The sequence below is a fragment of the Ranitomeya variabilis genome, chromosome 2 (genome assembly GCF_051348905.1).
Source record: "Ranitomeya variabilis isolate aRanVar5 chromosome 2, aRanVar5.hap1, whole genome shotgun sequence".
Taxonomy (NCBI): domain Eukaryota; kingdom Metazoa; phylum Chordata; class Amphibia; order Anura; family Dendrobatidae; genus Ranitomeya; species Ranitomeya variabilis.
Genome location: NC_135233.1, coordinates 693,684,490 through 693,705,664, shown reverse-complemented (window position 1 = coordinate 693,705,664; position 21,175 = coordinate 693,684,490).

Here is a 21,175-nt window from a genome sequence, read left to right as displayed (position 1 = left end):
ACTACGTTTGTTATTTCATCTTAATTCACCGCCAATACATGTGGGGGGCCTCTGTCTCCTTTTGGGGTATTTCTCTAGAGGTGAGCTAGGACTAATATTTTCCTCTGCTAGCATTATTTAGTCCTCCGGCTGGTGCTGGGCATCTAGAATCAACGTAGGCATGCTACCCGGCCACTGCTAGTTGTGCGTTAGGTTTAGTTCATGGTCAGCTCAGTTCCCATCTTCCAAGAGCTAGTTCCTATATATGCTGATGCTATGTTCTCTTGCCATTGAGAACATGACAGTTTGACCGGCCCACAAAGTGTTAATTGTTTGGGCTGAAGCAGGAGAAAAAGAAGTGTTTAAGGGAATTTTTTTTTTTTTTTTTTTTTCCCCTCAGAGTTTTGCTGCCTAGCCCTTAATTGCTGTCTAGCTGCTTCTTACCTCCTCTTAACCCTTGAATGGCTCTGTGTCCACCTGTTTGTAATGGATCTTCAGAGTGTAACTGCAGGTTTGAATAATCTCGCCACGAAGGTACAAAATTTGCAAGACTTTGTTTGTCATGCACCTGTATCTGAGCCGAGAATTCCTTGGCCGGAATTTTTCTCGGGGAATAGATCTGGGTTTCAGAATTTTCGAAATAATTGCAAATTATTTTTGTCCCTGAAATTTCGCTCTGCCGGAGACCCTGCACAGCAGGTCAGGATTGTGATTTCCTTGCTCCGGGGCGACCCTCAAGACTGGGCTTTTTCATTGACACCAGGGGATCCTGCGTTGCTCAATGTGGATGCGTTTTTTCTGGCCTTGGGGTTGCTTTATGACGAACCTCATGTGGAGCTTCAGGCAGAAAAAACTTTGATGTCCCTATCTCAGGGGCAAGATGAAGCGGAAATTTACTGTCAAAGATTCCGTAAATGGTCTGTGCTTACTCAGTGGAATGAGTGCGCCCTGGCGGCGACTTTCAGAGAGGGTCTCTCTGATGCCATTAAGGATGTTATGGTGGGGTTCCCTGTGCCTGCGGGTCTGAATGAGTCCATGACAATGGCTATTCAGATCGATAGGCGTTTGCGGGAGCGCAAACCAGTGCACCATCTGGCGGTGTCCACTGAGAAGTCGCCAGAGAGTATGCAGTGTGATAGAATTCTGTCCCGAAGCGAGCGGCAGAATTTTAGACGGAAAAATGGGTTGTGTTTCTATTGTGGTGATTCTACTCATGTTATATCAGCATGCTCTAAGCGCACTAAAAAGCTTGATAAATCTGTTTCCATTTGCACCTTACCGTCTAAGTTTATTCTATCTGTGACCTTGATTTGCTCTTTGTCATCTATTACCACGGACGCCTATGTCGACTCTGGCGCCGCTTTGAGTCTTATGGATTGGTCCTTTGCCAAACGCTGTGGGTATGATTTAGAGACTTTGGAGACTCTTATTCCTCTGAAGGGGATTGACTCCACCCCATTGGCTAATAATAAACCACAATACTGGACACAAGTAACTATGCGTATTAATCCGGATCACCAGGAGATTATTCGCTTTCTGGTGCTGTATAATCTACATGATGATTTGGTGCTAGGATTGCCTTGGCTGCAATCTCACAACCCAGTCCTCGACTGGAGAGCTATGTCTGTGTTGAGCTGGGGATGTAAGGGGGCTCATGGGGATGTACCTGTGGTTTCCATTTCATCATCTATTCCCTCTGAAATTCCTGAGTTCCTGTCTGACTATCGTGACGTCTTTGAAGAATCCAAGCTTGGTTCATTACCTCCGCACCGAGAGTGCGATTGTGCCATAGATTTAATCCCGGGTAGTAAATACCCAAAGGGTCGTTTATTTAATCTGTCTGTGCCTGAACATGCTGCTATGCGAGAATATATAAAGGAGTCCTTGGAAAAGGGACATATTCGTCCATCGTCATCTCCCTTAGGAGCCGGTTTTTTCTTTGTGTCAAAAAAAGACGGCTCTTTGAGACCATGTATCGATTATCGGCTTTTGAATAAAATCACTGTAAAATATCAATACCCATTGCCGTTGCTGACTGATTTGTTTGCTCGCATAAAGGGGGCCAAGTGGTTCTCTAAGATTGACCTTCGTGGGGCGTATAATTTGGTGCGAATCAGGCAGGGGGATGAGTGGAAAACCGCATTTAATACGCCCGAGGGCCACTTTGAGTATTTAGTGATGCCTTTTGGTCTTTCAAATGCTCCGTCAGTTTTCCAGTCCTTTATGCATGATATTTTTCGCGATTATTTGGATAAATTTATGATTGTGTATCTGGATGATATTCTGATTTTTTCGGATGACTGGGACTCTCATGTCCAGCAAGTCAGGAGGGTTTTCCAGGTTTTGCGGTCTAATTCTTTGTGTGTGAAGGGTTCTAAGTGTGTTTTTGGGGTACAGAGGATTTCCTTTTTGGGATATATTTTTTCTCCCTCTTCCATTGAAATGGATCCTGTCAAGGTTCAAGCTATTTGTGATTGGACGCAGCCCTCTTCTCTTAAGAGTCTTCAGAAATTTTTGGGCTTTGCTAACTTTTATCGTCGATTTATTGCTGGTTTTTCGGATATTGCTAAGCCATTGACCGATTTGACTAAGAAGGGTGCTGATGTTGCTGATTGGTCCCCTGACGCTGTGGAGGCCTTTCGGGAGCTTAAGCGCCGTTTTTCCTCTGCCCCTGTGTTGCGTCAGCCTGATGTTGCTCTACCTTTTCAGGTTGAGGTCGACGCTTCTGAGATCGGAGCTGGGGCAGTGTTGTCGCAGAAAAGTTCTGACTGCTCCGTGATGAGGCCTTGTGCCTTCTTTTCCCGTAAATTTTCGCCCGCTGAGCGGAATTATGATGTTGGGAATCGGGAGCTTTTGGCCATGAAGTGGGCTTTTGAGGAGTGGCGCCATTGGCTTGAGGGGGCCAGACATCAGGTGGTGGTATTGACTGACCACAAAAACTTGATTTATCTTGAGACCGCCAGGCGCCTGAATCCTAGACAGGCGCGCTGGTCATTATTTTTCTCTCGGTTTAATTTTGTGGTGTCATACCTACCGGGTTCTAAGAATGTTAAGGCGGATGCCCTTTCTAGGAGTTTTGAGCCTGACTCGCCTGGTAACTCTGAGCCCACAAGTATCCTTAAGGATGGAGTGGTATTGTCAGCCGTTTCTCCAGACCTGCGGCGGGCCTTGCAGGAGTTTCAGGCGGATAGACCGGATCGTTGCCCACCTGATAAACTGTTTGTTCCTGATGATTGGACCAGTAGAGTCATCTCTGAGGTTCATTCTTCTGCGTTGGCAGGTCATCCTGGCATTTTTGGTACCAGGGATTTGGTGGCAAGGTCCTTCTGGTGGCCTTCCCTGTCACGAGATGTGCGAGGCTTTGTGCAGTCTTGTGACGTTTGTGCTCGGGCCAAGCCTTGTTGCTCTCGGGCTAGTGGATTATTGTTGCCCTTGCCCATTCCTAAGAGGCCTTGGACACACATCTCGATGGATTTTATTTCAGATCTGCCTGTTTCTCAGAAGATGTCTGTCATCTGGGTGGTGTGTGACCGTTTCTCTAAGATGGTCCATTTGGTTCCTCTGCCCAAGTTGCCTTCTTCTTCCGAGTTGGTTCCTCTGTTTTTTCAAAATGTTGTTCGTTTGCATGGTATTCCTGAGAATATCATTTCTGACAGAGGGACCCAATTCGTGTCTAGATTTTGGCGGGCATTCTGTGCTAGGATGGGCATAGATTTATCTTTTTCGTCCGCTTTCCATCCTCAGACGAATGGCCAGACCGAGCGGACTAATCAGACCCTGGAGACATATCTGAGGTGTTTTGTGTCTGCTGACCAGGATGATTGGGTTGCTTTTTTGCCATTGGCAGAGTTCGCTCTCAATAATCGGGCCAGCTCTGCCACTTTGGTGTCCCCGTTTTTCTGTAATTCGGGGTTTCATCCTCGATTTTCCTCTGGTCAGGTGGAATCTTCGGATTGTCCTGGAGTGGATGCTGTGGTGGAGAGATTGCATCAGATCTGGGGGCAGGTGGTGGACAATTTGAGGTTGTCCCAGGAGAAGACTCAGCTTTTTGCCAACCGCCACCGTCGTGTTGGTCCTCGGCTTTGTGTTGGGGATTTGGTGTGGTTGTCTTCTCGTTTTGTCCCTATGAGGGTCTCTTCTCCTAAGTTTAAGCCTCGGTTCATCGGCCCGTATAAGATATTGGAGATTCTTAACCCTGTTTCCTTCCGTTTGGACCTCCCTGCATCCTTCTCTATTCATAACGTTTTTCATCGGTCATTATTGCGCAGGTATGAGGTACCGGTTGTGCCTTCCGTTGAGCCTCCTGCTCCGGTGTTGGTTGAGGGTGAGTTGGAGTACGTTGTGGAGAAAATCTTAGACTCTCGTGTTTCCAGACGGAGACTCCAGTATCTGGTCAAGTGGAAGGGATACGGCCAGGAGGATAATTCTTGGGTGAATGCATCTGATGTTCATGCCTCTGATCTGGTTCGTGCCTTTCATAGGGCCCATCCTGATCGCCCTGGTGGTTCTGGTGAGGGTTCGGTGCCCCCTCCTTGAGGGGGGGGTACTGTTGTGAATTTGGATTCTGGGCTCCCCCGGTGGCTACGGGTGGAATTGAACTGGTGTTTTCATCTTCTCTGTTCACCTGTTCCCATCAAGATGTGGGAGTCGCTATATAACCTTGCTGCTCTGTTAGTTGCTTGCCGGTCATCAATGTTATCAGAAGCCTCTCTGTGCTTGTTCCTGCTCCTAGACAACTACTAGATAAGTTGGACTCTTGTCCATGTTTGTTTTTGCATTTTTGTTCCAGTTCACAGCTGTAGTTTCGTTACTGTGTCTGGAAAGCTCTTGTGAACAGGAATTGCCACTCTGGTGTTATGAGTTAATGCCAGAGTTTTAAAGTAATTCCTGGATGGTGTTTTGATAGGGTTTTAAGCTGACCATGAAAGTGTCCTTTCTGTCTTCTGCTATGTAGTAAGTGGACCTCAAATTTGCTAAACCTATTTTCATACTACGTTTGTTATTTCATCTTAATTCACCGCCAATACATGTGGGGGGCCTCTGTCTCCTTTTGGGGTATTTCTCTAGAGGTGAGCTAGGACTAATATTTTCCTCTGCTAGCATTATTTAGTCCTCCGGCTGGTGCTGGGCATCTAGAATCAACGTAGGCATGCTACCCGGCCACTGCTAGTTGTGCGTTAGGTTTAGTTCATGGTCAGCTCAGTTCCCATCTTCCAAGAGCTAGTTCCTATATATGCTGATGCTATGTTCTCTTGCCATTGAGAACATGACAGTATTCCGTTCTGCTGGTGCATGGGCTGGTCTAAAAAATTTATTTCATGACTCACAGAAATTACTTATGCTACTTACACTGCTGCTGCTACTGCATTTACATTCATGACTTGACATTCCTGGGGTTGGAAGTCTATAACTGCGATGAAAACTGTGTGCCTCACTGCCGTTATGGGGACAACCACTATTAAGATTGTCTACAATCATGCTTTGATACTCCAGCATGCGCGTGTCCCTTTCCAAGGGTGGGAAGCATCTGGCAAAATTTATCCTTGAACCATGGATCTAAAAGAATGTCAACTCTTTAGTCAGCACTATTTCTAATCCTAACAATATGGGCATCATATTGCAGATAGTGCAGCAAGAAGGCGCTCATGTGTCGGGCATTTCCATGAGGTCCAAGTCCATGGTGTATTGCTGGCGGGTTAACACTCAAGCTTGCTTCCTCCATCCCCTCCCTCCAACCAAGGACAACAGAGAGGGGATTATTATCCTCTTGATCTCCTGACCGTTGTGCCCATTACCTCTTTATCCTTGTCCTTCTCTATTTGTTCCCTGGCTCTTGCACCTTCACTAACAGTTTGTCTGGTATCATGTTGATACTTAACTAAATGAACAATCAGTATTTATTTTCTGAGAAAGTGGGCTTGCACAACAGTATTAGTCCAAACTATTTTGATTAGGAAATTGGGCCTGGTGCCTGCACAACAATATTAGCCCAAACGATTTTGATTAGGTAAACTAGCCTCCCGAGTCCTGACTGCAGCACAGTATTAGCCCAAGCGATTTTGATTAGAAAAAGGGGCCTGGTGCCTACACCCTAATATTAGCCTTAACGATTTTGATTAGCAAATTAGGCCTCCTGACTGCCCTCCAATTTTAGCTCAAACAATTTTGATTTGGAAATGGGGCCTCTTCCCTGCACTCCAACATTAGCTCAAACGATTTTGATTAGGAAATGGGGCTTCCTCAGTCCTGACTGCAACACAGTATTAGCACAAACAATTTTGATTAGGAAATGAGGCCTGGTGCTTGCACCCTTATATTAGCTTAGCCCTAACTGTTTAGATTAGCAAATGGGGCATCCTGGCTGCACCCCAATATTAACCCAAAGCATTTTGATTAGCAAATGGGGCCTCTTGCCTGAACCCCAATATTAGCTCTAAAGATTTTGATTAGGAAATGAGACCTGATGCCTGCACCCCAATATTAGCCCAAATGATTTTGATTAGCAAATGTGACCTCCCGAATCCTGACTGCAACACAGTATTATCCCAAATGATTTTTAGCAGGAAATGTGGACTCCGGCCTGCACGACACTATTAGCACAAACTAGTTAGATATTGGAAGGTCGATTTCACACAGTACAGGATCCTATCTAACTATATAACAGCAGCACCAGCACAAGCAGCCTCTGCACTGTTATGCTGACAACATGTCCACTTTTTATATGGAGAGGGACATGTGACTTCAGCAGCCAATGATAAAAGCCATTGTGTCTGGGCTTTGTGGATTGTTTCTCTGCCCTAATTCACAGTACACACATTAAGTTAATGTAAAAAAATAGTAATAATTTAAACTCTGCCTCTCCACTAACCTTTACACATCCCCTCCACTCATGAAACATGTCTCGCCTTCTCATCATACAGAACCACTAACCTAGCTAAAGTCCTAACAAAAGTAGTAGTGAAAACGCAATCATTTACTGAACTGTGATGGAATTTTGTCAATATATCACATACTAAACGGTTAACTGGTAGGCTGAAAGATCTTTGTATGCAAGTCAATGACCTGCAGGGTGCGAATGAAGGAAGTGAGTACACAGCGATCATGATTTCTGCAGCAGCACATCCAGGCTAGGATAGTGTTCGAGAAATTGCTGTACCACCAGGTTGAGGACATGAGCCATGCAAGGCACATGTGAGGTTGACCCAGCATAGGGCCGACACCAGGTTTGCACCGTTATCGCACATGGCTTTCCCTAGCTCCAGGTTCAGTAGAGACAGTGATTTCTCAAACTCAGCCTGGATAGCTGTCCACACATCTTGAGCTGTGTGACTGCGATCTCCAAGGCATATTAATTTAAACACTGCCTGATTGCAGTGAGCCCTGGCTGCACAGTACGGAGGTGGGGAGGATTCACTCTGCACTGTTGGAATGCTTTTTTCATTAATTGAGAGGTTGAGGGTGCAGATGGAGGACCTAGAGAAGGTGGAGGAGGCAAAAACAATGGAACAAGTGTTGGATAGAGAGGTTTGTCCTGCAAGCCTTGGTGATTCCGAGTCTTGTGGAGCAGCCTCTTGTCCGCTTACCTCTACAGCCACCTGAGTCACCCAGTGCCTAGTCAGCGAGATGTAACGCCCCTGCCCATGTTTGCTCGGCCAAGCGTCAGTGCTGAAATGTACCCTGGCAGACATAGATTTTTTTCAGGGAATGAGTGATGTTGTCTGCAACATGCTGGTGTGCAGGCACAGCTTTCTTAGAGAAATAATGGCGACTGGGCAACTGGTACTGGGGTCTGCAAGGCCCATCAGCTTTCAGAAATTGTCTGCATCCTCCTGAGGGAAAGACAGCATTTCCGTGGCCAACAGATTGGGGATTATGGAGTTCAAGCTCTTAGGAGGAAGCATTCTTTTACATAACCACAACTGTGGGCCGGAGGGCTGGCTGCTGTGCTGAGAAAGGGTGGAGTAGGGTAAACATGGCAAACTGTTGGACTGTGAGCGAGGTGAAGGCTAAGATGTTGTGGTGGATTGAGAAATATGTGCTGTACTTGGTGAAACAAAAACAGCAGGCATCTCCACTTTCATAACAGCCGATGGGCTCTCACTCATCCAGACTGTAGGGGTAAACAAGTGGAGATTTTTCCGCCGGATACCTGTGTGAGAACACTTGCAACTGTGATGGAGGAGGAAGAAGCAGCACATGCAGTTGATAGGACGGCTGATGGTTGGCAAGGCCCGCTAGTTCGCATTTTAGCAGAGTTAGAAGTTAGATTTCCAGACTAACACATGTTGATTGCCCATTGGCCGGTTCATGCATGTAGTAGTCAAATTATTGCAATTTTTGCCTCTACTGAGTCATTTTTTCAAAGTTAGCAGAAAATGTGAGTTGGGTCATCTTTTGCATTCTCAAAAAAGGCTCTTGATGCCCCTGCGAACTGCAGACTTGTAGCCGCTGCTGGCAACAGCCAGAGTTGTGGTTGAAGATGCAGTGCTTCTTGTGATTGCAACAGTCTGTGTTTGTGTGAAATAATGCAACGTAACCTCCTCATCTTCCTCTTCCTCCAGCTCTGCTGCTGAGCTACTCAGCTCCGTGCCTCTGGGTTCATAACAAGTGGGATCTACCTCATTGTCATCCTCTCTGTGCTCCCACTCCTCAGCCTAAGAGTCACCCTCCTCCTCTTCCTGCCCTGACAGCATAGATCAGTCCACATGCGCCTCTGGTATATGAGTCTCATTAGGATCACCTCCATCCCTGGGGGTTAACATCTGGTGATGAGGGTCAAGATTCTGCTCGTACCCAACTTCATCCGACCCCAGAACCAACAGTAAAAGTTTTGGCCATTAGTGCAGATGCTTTCCTCTTCTGGATTCTGTGAATCTTTGGAGTAGACCTAAGATGCCCATGGAATAAAATGTGTGAACAGCTTTGCAGACTTAACTATCTGTGGTTCCCACAGTCAATTGGGTGGTAGGAAAGTTGTGTTGCGGGGGAAACAATGGTAATTGGGGTGCCACCTCTGAGTATTATACTTTGTGTGATGTTGAGGTAGAGGAGGCGATGACAGTACTTGCCATCCACTGGAGCACATACTCTTTCTGACCATCATTCACAAGGCGTACTGCTGTGTGGCTGCATAAGAAAGGGAGTCAAGTAGCCTGTCTAGAAACAGATATTGTCAGTTGCCTTTGGATAGGAAGAGATGGTGTTTGTTCAGTAGACCTTGCAGTAACATTACCACCTAACCCACGTACACATCGAACATCAAGCCTCTTCCCCCTTCCACCACAACCTTGCTTTTTCTCCACTCATGTTCTATGTACCCTTCCCCTCTTTTAATCAGCTGTTTCACAACCCTTGGCCCAGACCTGTCAGTCACCTGTCACTAAATTAACAATCAGCATTTATTTGCTGAGATAGTGTGTCTGGATGACACCATTAGCAGAAAGGATTCAGATTCAGCTATGTAGGCTTGTATCTGAACAACACTATTAGCAGAAAGGATTTAGATTCAGAAATGTGGCATGTTGTCTCTGGACCACACTATTAGCAGAAAGGAGTCAGATTCAGAAATGTAGGCTTGTGTCTGAAAAACACCATTAGCAGAAAGGATTTAGACTCAGAAATGTGGCATGGTGTCTCACCCACACTATTAGAACAAACTATTTAGATTATAAAATGTGACCTGGTCACTGGTCCACACTATTAGCAAGAACGATTTAGATTCTGAAATGGTGAATGGCCCACACTATCAGCAGAAAGAATTTAGATTCTGAAATGTGGTCTCCTGGCTGGACCACACTATAAGCACAAACTATTTAGATTCTGAAATGTGGCCTGGTGTATTGCCCACACTATTAGCCAAAAGTATTTAGATTCTGAAATGTAGCCGGGTGTCTCACCCACACAATTAGCAGAAACAATTTAGATGCTAGAAGGCCAATTTTACACAGGATCTGAACTGATTTGACTACTTGCAGCAGCAACAGGAGCAGCCTCTCACTGACAAAATGGCACAAAAACTACATGTCCGCCTTTTATATGGAGAGGGATATGTGACTTCGGCAGCCAATGACAGAAGCCCTTGTCTGGATGTTTTGGATGGTTTCTGCACCCTGATTGGCTGCTGTTATCTCCACACATTAATAAAAAAAGAATAACAACCTCTCCCCACCCTCTCCCATAATCAAACACGTACCCTTCATGCTCATCATACAGCACCACTATCCTAGCCAAAGTCCTAACAAAAGCATAAGTGGAGCTCAATCATTTACCGAACTTTGACCGAACTTTGCTGATTTTGAGAAAAATGCTCGGAAATCTGAACACGAATCCGAATGGGCAATATTCATGCCAACTTTGAGATTGGCAAAGGTTTTCCAAGTTCATTCATCTCTAATCAGCAGGTTCAATTGTTTCAAAGGAAACTATAAGTAATGTTCAACCTCCATAACCTGTATGCACACAAACCACGCAAGACTCCATTGCTGAACAAAAAGTATGTTCAAGCATGTTTAAAGTTTGCTTAGCAACATTTAGACAAGCCTTTGAAATACTGGGAGAATATATGACCTTTTTGGATGCTAAGCTAACATACAAACATACATGTTTGGAGACCAAAAGGCACTGCATATCACCCGAAAAACACCATACCAACAGAAAAGTTTGGAAGTGGGAACAACATGGTGTGTGGCTGTTCTTCAGCATGCAAACTTCATATATAGTGGCTTGCAAAAGTATTAACACCCTTGGCATTTTTGGCGTTTTGCTCACTCACAACCTGGAATTTTGCAGGGTTTTTTTAGGGTTTTCATCAGTTCATGTAAAAAACTCTTGGGGGTTCAGAAAATTTTGAAAGCTTTTTATTCATTTTTTTCAGTTGTGTGGCAATTAAAAACACCAATTTTGGTATATTTTTTAATTAAATTTTAGCTACCATGCCAAATAAATAATATAACATGTTTATCAAATAGATTGAGATGTTACAGCTGCAGCGATAACAATGATGTGCACATATTTCTATTTTTTAAAATTTTCACATAAAACAATTTTTTAAATGGCAAAACTATTTTTTCTACTTTATGTTGTAATATATTTGTAAACATTTTAGGGGACTTGAACTTCAGTGAGTTCGATTACTCATATAATACACTGCAATACCTCATTATTAGGCCACTTTGTACAGTCAGTATTTGGTCAGTATTTCACATCAGTATTTGTAAGCCAAAACCTGGAATGGGTGAAAAATACCAAAGTGGTGATTGTTTCACTCCTGGTTTTGGCTTACAAATACTGATGTGAAATACTGATTAAATACTGCACGTGTGAATGTAGCCTTATAGCGTATTAGGCCTGTCCGCAAAACACTGACAGCCTGACAGGCATTCTATTATACAATACCTTAGATACAATCTCTGAGACGTTAGATAGCTATGGGACCATTGTTAGGTCCTTAGAAAGCCATCAGCACTCAATAGGCGGTAGAGGGAGCCCACTCCCTCTGTCAAATCATCTAGATGATGCAATCACTATTAACTGTGTTATGTAAAGGGTTAAACTATTAGGATCGGCCCTAGCACAACAACCAGCAGTTGAGACAGAAGCAGGGATCATTACTTCAGCCCCAATCCTGTTGCTGCTGATTTCGCAGATGCTCTTATAGCAACTACAAAATCGTCCTGACAAAAATGTCACAGTGGGAACTGAAATTCTTTGGAATAGTATTCTGTTGTGAATTCTGCTTTTGGGCTCCCTCCGGTGGTTGTAGGTGGTAATGCAGTTGCCCCTGAGTTTCAGTCCTGGTCAGGTGTATCTGCTGATTGCAGATCTGACTGGGGTATTTAGGCGTGCAGGATTCATTAGTCCTTGCCAGTTGTCAATTGTTGTTGGGAGGTGTAGGACCTCTGCCTGGTTCCTCCTGCCTTTCTGCCAAATCAGCAAAGATAAGTGTCTGGTTCTTTTTCCCTGTGGCACACATGTTGTGTGCTTCACAATTCAGTGCTATTCTTTGTGTTTTCTTGTCCAGCTTAGATTGTGTCAGTATTTTCTCAGTCTTGCTGGATTCTCTGGAGTGGCAGATATACATTCCATGTCTTTAGTTAGATTGTGGAACTTTTTGTATTATCTGCTGTGGATATTTTTGGAAGGGTTTTAATACTGACCGCCTAGTTATCTGTCCTATCCTTTCCTATTTAGCTAGAGTGGCCTCTTTTGCTAAATCCTGTTTCCTACCTGAGTGTGTCTATTCTTCTCCTACTCACAGTCATTATTCGTGGGGGGCTGCCTATCCTTTGGGGGTCTGCTCTGAGGCAAGATAGCACTCCCATTTCCATCTATAGGGGTATTTAGTCCTCCGGCTGTGTCGAGGTGTCTAGGGAGTGTTAGGCACACCCCACGGCTACTTCTAGTTGCGGTGTTAGTTCAGGATTGCGGTCAGTACAGGTTCCACCGATTCCAGAGAAAGTTTCATGCGGCTCCAAGGTCACCAGATCATAACAGTACAACTGGCCCATAATGAGTTAAATGCATCTCAGAAGAAGGGAAGAAAAGTGTTGAGCCATTTTTTTTTTCTGCAGTCTGTTTTGTCTTTTTTTCCCTCTTTATTTATGGGTGGCTGAGGAGTCTTGTGCCAGCATGGATGTTCAGGAATTAGCTTCTCGTGTAGACCAGCTTGCTGCTAGTGTACAGGGTATTTCTGATTATATTGTTCAGACTCCAGCTTTAGAACCGAAGATTCCTACTCCTGATTTGTTTTTTGGTGATAGGTCCAAATTTTTGGGGTTTAAAAATAATTGTAAATTGTTTTTTGCTCTGAGACCGCGATCCTCCGGTGATTCCATTCAGCAGGTTAAAATTGTCATCTCCCTGCTGTGTGGTGATCCACAGGATTGGGCATTTTCCCTGGAATCTGGGAATCCGGCCTTGCTTAATGTAGATTCCTTTTTTCAGGCTTTAGGTTTATTATATGATGAACCTAATTCTGTGGATCAAGCAGAGAAAACCTTGTTGGCCCTGTCTCAGGGTCAAGAGGCGGCAGAATTGTTTTGTCAGAAATTTAGAAAATGGTCTGTGTTGACTAAATGGAATGATGATGCTTTGGCGGCAATTTTTAGAAAGGGTCTTTCTGAATCCGTTAAAGATGTTATGGTGGGGTTTCCCACGCCTTCCGGTCTGAGTGATTCTATGTCTCTGGCCATTCAGATTGATCGGCGCTTGCGGGAGCATAGAACTGTGCGCGCTGTGGCGTCGTCCTCAGAGCCAATTCCTGAACCAATGCAGTGTGATAGGATTTTGTCTAGAACGGAACGACAAGGATTCAGACGTCAGAATGGGTTGTGTTATTATTGTGGCGACGCTTCTCATGTCATTTCAGTCTGCCCTAAGCGGACAAAGGGGATCGCTACCATCAGTACTGTACAACCTAAATTTCTGTTATCGGTGTCCTTGATTTGCTCATTGTCATCATTCTCTGTCATGGCGTTTGTGGATTCAGGCGCCGCCTTGAACTTAATGGATTTTGAGTTTGCCAGGTGTTGTGGTTTTCCCTTGCAGCCTTTGCAGAACCCTATTCCTTTAAGGGGGATTGATGCTACACCTTTGGCTAAAAATAAGCCTCAGTTTTGGACACAGGTGACCATGCACGTGGCGCCAGCCCATCATGAAGATTGTTGATTTCTGGTGTTGCATAATTTGCATGATGTTATCGTGCTGGGTTTCCCGTGGTTGCAGGTACATAATCCTGTATTGGATTGGAAATCTATGTCTGTGACTATTTGGGGTTGTCAGGGGGTTCATAATGATGTCCCTTTGATGTCAATCTCCTCTTCTTCCTCTTCTGAAATTCCAGAGTTTTTCTCTGATTTTCAGGATGTATTCGATGAGCCCAAGTCCAGTTCCCTTCCACCGCACAGGGACTGTGATTGTGCTATTGACTTGATTACAGGCAGTAAGTTTCCTAAGGGTCGACTTTTCAACCTGTCTGTGCCTGAACATACCGCCATGCGGAGTTATGTTAAGGAGTCTTTGGAGAAAGGGCATATTCGGCCATCTTCTTCACCGTTAGGAGCAGGGGTTTTTTTTGTTGCTAAGAAGGATGGCTCCTTGAGACCTTGTATTGATTATCGCCTCTTGAATAAGATCACAGTCAAGTTTCAATACCCTTTACCTTTGCTTTCCGATTTGTTTGCTAGGATTAAGGGGGCTAGTTGGTTTACTAAGATTGACCTTCGGGGGGGCATATAATATTGTTCGTATTAAACAGGGTGATGAATGGAAAACTGCGTTTAATACGCCCGAAGGCCATTTTGAATACCTTGTGATGCCATTCGGGCTCACTAGCGCTCCATCTGTTTTTCAATCCTTCATGCATGATATCTTCCGGACTTATATTGATAAATTCTTGATTGTATATTTGGACGATATTTTTATTTTTTCCAATGATTGGAAGTCTCATGTGGAACAGGTCAGGATGGTATTTCAGATCCTTCGTGACAATGCTTTGTTTGTAAAGGGGTCTAAGTGTCTCTTTGGGGTGCAGAAGGTTTCTTTTTTGGGCTTTATTTTTTCTTCCTCATCTATGGAGATGGATCCGGTTAAGGTTCAGGCCATTCATGATTCGATTCAACCCACATCCGTGAAGAGCCTTCAGAAATTTTGGGGTTTTGCAAATTTTAATCACCGTTTCATTGCTAACTTCTCCAGCGTGGTTAAACCCTTGACTGATTTGACGAAAAAAGGCGCTGATGTGGCGAATTGGTCCTCTGCGGCTGTCTCTGCCTTTCAGGAGCTTAAACGCAGATTTACTTCTGCTCCGGTGTTGCGCCAACCAGATGTTTCTCTTCCGTTTCAGGTTGAGATTGATGCTTCTGAGATTGGGGCAGGGGCCGTTTTGTCTCAGAGGGATTCTGTTGGTTCTTTGATGAAATCGTGTGTCTTCTTCTCCCGCAAGTTTTCGCCTGCTGAATGCAATTATGATGTCGGCAATCGGGAGTTGTTGGCTATGAAGTGGGCGTTTGAGGAGTGGCGACATTGGCTTGAGGGAGCTAAGCACCGTATTGTGGTCCTGACCGATCGTAAGAATTTGATTTACCTCGAGTCTGCCAAACGGCTTAGTCCTAGACAGGCTCGATGGTCCTTGTTTGTTTCCCGTTTTGATTTCGTGGTTTCGTATCTTCTGGGTTCTAAGAATATTAAGGCTGATGCCCTTTCTAGGAGTTTTTTGCCTGATTCTCCTGAGGCCCTTGAACCGGTCGGCATTCTGAAAGAAGGGGTAGTCCTTTCTGCCATTTCCCCTGATTTACGGTGGGTTCTTCAGGAATTTCAGGCTGATAGACCTGACCGCTGTCCTGTGGGGAAATTGCTTGTTCCTGACAGATGGACTAGTAGAGTGATTTCTGAGGTTCACTGTTCTGTGTTGGCTGGTCATCCTGGTAATTTTGGTACCAGAGATTTGGTTGGTAGGTCCTTTTGGTGGCCTTCGTTGTCACGTGATGTGCGTTCTTTTGTGCAGTCCTGTGGGACTTGTGCGTGGGCCAAGCCTTGTTGTTCCCGTGCTAGTGGGTTACTTTTGCCATTGCCGGTCCCTGAGAGGCCCTGGATGCATATTTCTATGGATTTTATTTCTGATCTTCCGGTTTCCCAGAGGATGTTGGTTATCTGGGTTGTTTGTGACCGGTTTTCTAAGATGGTTCATTTGGTGCCTTTGCCTAAATTGCCTTCCTCTTCAGAGTTGGTTCTGTTGTTTTTTCAGCATGTGGTTCGTTTGCATGGTATTCCGGAGAATATTGTGTCCGACAGAGGTTCCCAGTTTGTTTCTAGGTTTTGGCGGGCCTTTTGTGCTAGGCTGGGCATTGATTTGTCTTTTTCTTCTGCATTCCATCCTCAGACAAATGGCCAGACCGAGCGAACTAATCAGACTTTGGAGACTTATTTGAGATGCTTTGTGTCTGCCGATCAGGATGATTGGGTGGCCTTTTTGCCATTGGCCGAGTTTGCCCTTAATAATTGGGCTAGTTCGGCTACTTTGGTTTCGCCTTTTTTTGTAATTTTGGTTTTCATCCTCGTTTTTCTTCTGGGCAGGTTGAGCCTTCTGACTGTCCTGGTGTGGATTCTGTGGTTGACAGGTTGCAGCAGATTTGGGCTCATGTGGTGGACAATTTGGTGTTGTCTCAGGAGGAGGCTCAACGTTTTGCTAACCGTCATCGGTGTGTTGGTTCCCGGCTTCGGGTTGGGGATTTGGTTTGGTTGTCTTCCCGTCATGTTCCTATGAAGGTCTCTTCCCCTAAGTTTAAGCCTCAGTTTATTGGTCCTTATAGGATTTCTGAGATTATTAATCCAGTGTCTTTTCGATTGGCGCTTCCGGCCTCTTTTGCTATCCATAATGTCTTCCATAGATCTTTATTGCGGAAATATGTGGTGCCCGTTGTTCCCTCTGTTGATCCTCCGGCCCCTGTGTTGGTTGATGGGGAGTTGGAGTATGTGGTTGAGAAGATTTTGGATTCTCGTTTTTCGAGGCGGAGGCTTCAGTACCTTGTCAAATGGAAGGGTTATAGCCAGGAGCATAATTCTTGGGTTTTTGCTTCTGATGTCCATGCTGCTGATTTGGTTCATGCTTTTCATCTGGCTTGTCCTGATCGGGCTGGGGGCTCTGGTGAGGGTTCGGTGACCCCTCCTCAAGGGGGGGTACTGTTGTGAATTCTGCTTTTGGGCTCCCTCCGGTGGTTGTAGGTGGTAATGCAGTTGCCCCTGAGTTTCAGTCCTGGTCAGGTGTATCTGCTGATTGCAGATCTGACTGGGGTATTTAGGCGTGCAGGATTCATTAGTCCTTGCCAGTTGTCAATTGTTGTTGGGAGGTGTAGGACCTCTGCCTGGTTCCTCCTGCCTTTCTGCCAAATCAGCAAAGATAAGTGTCTGGTTCTTTTTCCCTGTGGCACACATGTTGTGTGCTTCACAATTCAGTGCTATTCTTTGCATTTTCTTGTCCAGCTTAGATTGTGTCAGTATTTTCTCAGTCTTGCTGGATTCTCTGGAGTGGCAGATATACATTCCATGTCTTTAGTTAGATTGTGGAACTTTTTGTATTATCTGCTGTGGATATTTTTGGAAGGGTTTTAATACTGACCGCCTAGTTATCTGTCCTATCCTTTCCTATTTAGCTAGAGTGGCCTCTTTTGCTAAATCCTGTTTTCTACCTGAGTGTGTCTATTCTTCTACTCACAGTCATTATTCGTGGGGGGCTGCCTATCCTTTGGGGGTCTGCTCTGAGGCAAGATAGCACTCCCATTTCCATCTATAGGGGTATTTAGTCCTCCGGCTGTGTCGAGGTGTCTAGGGAGTGTTAGGCATACCCCACGGCTACTTCTAGTTGCGGTGTTAGTTCAGGATTGCGGTCAGTACAGGTTCCACCGACTCCAGAGAAAGTTTCATGCGGCTCCAAGGTCACCAGATCATAACAGTATTCCCCTATATGCATTTATGTTCTGTCCTTCCTTCACTATTCCCGTAGAATTCTAGAAAAAGTAAATGCTCCACCCATTTGTGTTATATTTTACACACTATATTCGCTATCCTCTGGTGCTAGTCTGTCTCTTTATTTAATGTGACGCTTTCTTATAAATTTATAATGCTTCCTTAAAGTAAGATTATCATTTTCTGAATACGAAAAAATTAATACAGTATTCAAATAAGAAGGAAAAAAAGTACAGAATTTATCCTTAATAACACGCACTTTCCAATAAATTACTTGTAAACTGCAGTAGACAGACAGCACTCCCAATGGCAAATGTCTTTTCACGTGAATACAAGCTTCCTCAAAGTTTCCATTTAATTAATAGTATATTCAATTGTTTAAATGGTAAATATCAGAAACAAATAAGAGAGCAGAAAACCTAATATTGCTATTATATTAATAATAATAAATATAAACATGATATGGCCCATGTAATCTACCTCTACAAATTTCTATACACAGCTAAAAAATCAAAGATTACATTGGATAACTTATGCTGCATTCCACAGATCGTTCATTCATAAATCTCTTTGACCTGATAAGGCTGCCAGATTACTGTGATATATCATGTCAGAGTGGCTGCATTTTTTTTTATAAACTTTAATTTAATCTCCACCCACCTAACCTTATTTACAGCTTATCACTGTCCTCCTTCTTCTGAGCTCTTACACTTCTCAGTACAAGCTGCAGTTGTTGGTCAGGCTAGAAGGTGGAAGATAATCTGCACTTGTTTTTTTTTCAATCTTAATATCGGGATTATGCAGCCATTCTGACATAGATTTTCAAAGCAAATACAACAGCCTCATCCGGTCTAACACGTATTAATACAATAGCATGTTAAAGTTTTGGTACCCCTGGTCAAAATAACTGTTATTGTGAACAGTTAAGCAAGCTGAAGATGAAATGATCTCTAAAAGGCCTAAAGTTAAAGTAGACACATTTCCATGGTATTTTAGACAAAAATATACATATATTTTTTCGTCTTTAACATTTTAAAAGCTACATAATGGAAAATTAGCCAATACAAATGTTTGAGCACCCTGTATGGTGAGTATTTAGTAGCACCCCCTTTTAAAATGATCACAGCTTGTAAGCGCTTTTTGTAGCCAGCCAAGAGTCTTTCAATTCTTGTTTGAGGGATTTTCATCCATTCTTCCTTGGAAAATTGTTCCAGTTCTGTGAGATTCTGGGCTCACCTTGCATGCACTGCTATTTTGAGGTTTAACACATATTTTCAATAATCTTCAGATCAGGGGACTGTGAGGGCCATTGTAAAACCTTCAGCTTGCACATTTTGAGGTAGTCTATTGTTAATTTTGACGTGTGTTTAGGATCACTATCCATTTGTAGAAGCCATCTTTTTTCAACTTCAGCTTTTTAACAGATGGTGTTGTGTTTGTAAAAAGAATTTGTTTAAACTTAATTGAATCCATTCTTCCCTCTACCTGTGAAATGCTCCCCATGCCATTGACTGTAACACAACCCCAAAGCATGATTGCGCCACCCCCATGCTTAGTGATTAGCGAGGTGTTCTTTTCCTGAAATTCTGTACCCTTTTTTCTCCACACATGACTTTCATCATTGTGACCAAAGAATTATTTTTTCAATTTTATCGGTCCACAGGACTTATTTCCAAAATGCATAAGGCTTGTTTAGATGTTTTTTCATACTTCTGATGCTGAATTTTATAGTGAGGATGCAGGAGAAGTTTTCTTCTGATGGCTCTTTCATGAAGGCCACATTTGTATAGGTGTCGCAGAACAGTAGAACAATGTACTGCAACTCCAGAGTCTGCTAAATTTTTCTGAAGGTGTTTTGCAGTAAAGCGGGAATTCTGATTTGCTTCTCTAGCAATCCTATGAGCAGCTCTCACTGAAATTGTGCTTGGTCTTCAAGACATTATCTTGACCTCCATTTTTCCTGTTAACTGCCATTTCTTAATTGCAGTACATTTCAAACTGAGAAAAGGGCAACTTGAAAACGCTTTGCTATCTTCTTATAGCCTTCTCCTGTTTAGTGGGCCTCCACCATTTTCATTTTCAGAGTGCTAGGCAGCTGCTTAGAAGAACCTATGGCTGCTGTTTTTTGGCACAAATTTAGAGAAGGCTGTGCTTTTATAAAACTGTGAAATTTGCATCTACTGGCTTTTCCTAACGATGATAATGAACAAGCCATAACCATAACAGGCTAATTAAGGTCTGAAAACTTGGTCTAAGTTATCTGAGCACACAAATCTCCAAGGGTGCCCAAACTTTTGAAATAGCCCATTTTCCTTTTAGTAATTTTTAAAATGTAAAAAATGGCAATATTATTTTTTGTGAATAAAAAACAAAGGAAAAGTGTCATCTTTAACTTTGGCCTTTTAAAAATCGTTTAATCTTCAACTTGATTAACTATTTACAATAAAAGTAATTTCGACCAGGGGTACCCAAACTTTTACATGCCACTGTAATATATACAGCTTGCATCTTAAAAACTGGTGGCAGATCCATTATAATATTAATTATTTAATCTTAATATTCTTTTATTTATATTGATTTTCATATTGCAAACTGTGTGTTAAAGTATTCTGCAGTTCACTCCTTCTGTCATGTTTTGTTGTACATAAACTTTGCTGTAACTATAATATAAAATGCCTGCAAAGTGGCTTTTAAAACTAAGTATAACATGCTGTGTTATAAATTAAAACAATACATATTAAATAAGCACTATAGATCTTACCCATGAAGTAGAAAAAAGTTAGAAAAGTACATATTTTTTTATTTGGGATATTTTTAATTATAAATACAGGTACAACAGATAGAACCATACAATATTATGTCTCAGGCATGTCTAAGTGCATACACGTATAAAAAATGTAAAAAGAAGTAAAGAGTTAAAGGCATTGTCTCATGTTCATTAATGGGTGAAATTTCAAAATGCTTGTAAAAACTAGCAACTTGATAATTTATTTTTAATTCTATTGTGTACAGGTAGTTGCCTAGGATACTGACCACTTTACAATCCCAGAGTGTCCGGTTGCCTTGGCAAGGACAGTGCACGATTTAGAGTAAGCTTTAACGCTGGATCTGGCCAGCTTCAGTGCTCCTGCCCTCCTTTGATGCTACAGAGGTAAGGTTGCCTGTGCTAGCAGAATGGGAGAGTGCTCAGTTGGGAGCAGTGGTGCAACCATGCTGCTACTCTGAATTTTCAAACTCTAGGAGCGCCCCACCACCCAGCAAGCAATAAGCAGCAGAACGGTGTACTCCTGAAAAAACAGGATTAGAGAAAGACATTGAAAAGGTAAATGTTGTATATAAAATAAGTTAAAGTGAACCTGTCAGCAGTATTGTGCTCAGTAAATATAGACACTGTCAGGTTGGCGCCGTTATACTGATTAAAATGATACCTTGGTTGATGAACTCCGTCTTGTGGTTGTTGTTTAATCTGTATTTGTAGTTTTCAGTTAATGAGATTCTCATGCTCCGGATCACCAATAGATGCTACTGCACAGGTGTGGCCGGCGCCATTTTGAGAGAGATTTCTTTTTTCTGAATAAATTTACATCAGCAAATAAAATAATTAAATGTATATTATAGAATCATTATATAATATGGTATAGTTATATAATATAGTATTTTAATCAGTATAACGACATCAACCTGACAGTGTCTGTAGGTTACTGTGAACAATCCTTCTGACAGGTTCCCTTTAAGG